The following is a 2,879-nucleotide window of genomic DNA, read 5'->3' as shown; positions in this document are numbered from 1 at the left end:
TGTGCTATTGAGCATGCATATAATGGCTCAAAATGTCAGATTTTTGTTTTGGTGAATGGCTTTCAAAATGCCAAACTTGCAAAATTTAAGTTCCTCCAAAATTTCCTCCTATACAGCATGGATTAGCTCCTTTGGATAATAAAAGTTCAACTACAAGATGATATCCTTTTTTGCTGCTACAGTCAGTGGTGTACCAGTATACTAAACATGTAAGATTTATGCCAAGTGTTATGATACCATTTATAGCTATTGTATACATGTATGTATTATCATGTTGTTAGTAACTCACTTTACTTGTAAAGTTTGGATCAGCTCCTTTGGTTAATAAAAGTTCCACCACTTGATAATGTCCTTTTGCTGCTGCTTCAATCAGTGGTGAATTAAACTATAGTAACAATGTAAGAATATGCAAATGTTAAAGTTAAACACACAAAAGCAACATGGAGATGTATGTGTACATATACAAGGTACCGTATTTCCTTAAATAGAAGCCGTATTCGAATAAACGCCGGGGTAGCAATAGAATTAAACTATAAATACGCAACACCAGCCTAGGAGTGACTCAGTAGTCTAGTGGGCATGCCTGAAGTTCTAGATGTCAAAAGCTTGAGGCCACGGGTTCGAATCCCGCTCTGGGCCAAAGTTTTTTAAATTTTTTATATATTTTTTGGATGTCCAAGTATCATTTTAGGAAATAGACGCCCGGGCTTTTATTTAAGGAAATACGGTACATGTACATGCACTTGTATACACAGTGAGTTTTAGAATGTTACATTACACTACACATAATATGGACATGAACTAATGAAGTGAACATCATGCAGTAACAAGAAACAGTGACACAAGCCAAACTTTAATTACTGTATAGTGGCTCTTTGTAAGGTTAAACTTTATATTGGGTGGGGAATTCAACTTGGTAGTATTATTTCTGTTGTGTGAAGGGACTGCACTCATTTAGTCCATGTGTTTTTGTAATTTCTAAGGTTTAAGCTATCTTGAGTACACAAGCTAAAATGTATCATGATTCCTGATCATTGTTAGTATACATGTAAATGATACTACCGTATAGCCGGAAAATTTGGCGGAGAATTAAATTTGGCGGAGAATTAAATTTGGCGGATTGGCAGTTCAAAATAAAACCGCCAATTATATAACTGCCAATAATAATTGCAATTTTATGGGCGGGTTCATTATACTGAAAAATGGCAGTATTTCTCACTATTTCAGTCAGAGTCAAGACTGTGGGCAAGAACTGCCAAGGAGCAGCTTCAAGAAGAGCTGAGTGTGCTTAAAGAAAACACAAGATAGTCAACCGCCAAATTAAATGACCACCAATATTATATTTAGACAGTTTTGATGCAAAACCGCCAAAGTTTCCGGCTATACAGTATGAGGTACACATGCAATGCATACAAAATACTAACATAAAACAATTCTTGGTCTAAGTTTGGATCAGCTCCATTATCCAGCAGTACTTTTACAATCTCATAGTGTCCTCCTCTTGCTGATACAATAAGAGCAGTATTTCTTTCCTGTAATAAGAAAATAAAACTATAATACTTTCCCAATTAACTACATGAGGTTGAAATGCAAATTTAACAAGATGCATTGTCAATCTGTTAATAAAACATGTACTCAATACACCAGGGTAGGCCTGTGGCACTCAAGCAGTACAGATGATACACTAATTCTTGTTGCCAAAACAATCCCATACTATAGTAAAACACAGTGAAGGCTGACTAAAAATTGTGATCAACAGGAAAAAATTCACATAGAATAATAAAATGGCCTGTAAGTGGATTCAAACATGTGACCAACGGGTTGTCCAAACTGTACTCAAACAATTAAGGCTATTTGGGACAATCTAAATGCTGGGGTACTTACTGTTGTTTGTACCTTTTGAATTGCCATTACATGGTGCGTAGCTCTGTCACATGGGGATTTATTTAAAATGTTGGTGGACTTAATCAAAACTACTGCTTATAGTATCAAATGGCATGTAGTCTGGAGAAAAATAGGGTTGAATCACCTTATAAAGATACCGTATACTGGTTCATTTTTGCGGCAGTCACAAGAATTAAAATCGCAAAATTCTACATATCTATTGCCAAGTGGTACAGTTTGCAACGTATTTATGAAGATTTATTCTACAAAATCTTAGAAACTGCATCAGATGTCAAAACTGACTTTCTAAATGGAGAGCTGAAAGAAACAGTTGATATGAAGCAAAAAGAAGGGTATGGAGAGAAAGGCAAAGAAAATTTAGTAATAAAATGCAGCATTCATGGTCTCAAGCAATCCTCCCATTACTGGAACTATATCTTAGATTCACAACTGAAGAATATGCCATTTGCACAGTCAAACAGTGATCCATGACCATCTATTTCTGCCACTGGAAAGTCATTCATAATTGCTGTGTACATGTATGTGGCTGACATACACTATTAGTAGGAAGGTCTACTCAACAAATAAAAGAGTTAAAAGCCAATTCAAAGTCTAATCATTAAATCAGCATTTCAAGCAACAAAAAAATAAAAACCATGAATAAAGTGAATAACTATTATTTTTTAAATAATAAGTAATAGCATAGCTAAAGGTAGAGTAAATAAGTAATGACAATAATGAAGTGGTCATAATTATAAGTGATGGTCTTTCTGAATTTAAGATATAAGACTGAGAGTGAGTTTTAGAGAGGAGGGAAGATGATTCCATTGGTTAATTGCAGAAAGATAAAATGAAGTTTGGTAAGTAGATGATTTACAAGTCATTTGTGAGAGATTCCCTTTATCATTAGATCTTAAGTAGTAATTTGAGGAAACTTTAGCTAGCAAAGGGTGAAACAGATTGAATGTGAGACTGTAAAAGCAGTTGTTGATATG

At 34.7% G+C, this 2,879-nt stretch overlaps 1 long non-coding RNA gene across 1 annotated transcript; it reads right to left on the bottom strand.

The window, feature by feature from the left end:
• Nucleotides 1–166: 166 nt before the first annotated feature.
• On the bottom strand, nucleotides 167–1,526 carry LOC109587208 (uncharacterized). Its single transcript, XR_002187445.1, has 3 exons — nucleotides 1,425–1,526; nucleotides 290–385; nucleotides 167–201 (listed from the first exon to the last, which is right to left on the bottom strand). It is a non-coding gene; the product is annotated as an uncharacterized LOC109587208 (long non-coding RNA).
• Between the last annotated feature and the right edge of the window lie 1,353 nt (nucleotides 1,527–2,879).

The sequence above is a fragment of the Amphimedon queenslandica genome, unplaced genomic scaffold, assembly GCF_000090795.2.
Source record: "Amphimedon queenslandica unplaced genomic scaffold, v1.1 AMPQUscaffold_12655, whole genome shotgun sequence".
NCBI lineage: Eukaryota > Metazoa > Porifera > Demospongiae > Haplosclerida > Niphatidae > Amphimedon > Amphimedon queenslandica.
Note: the sequence above shows the minus strand (reverse complement) of the source record. Positions and strands in the feature narration are given on the sequence as shown.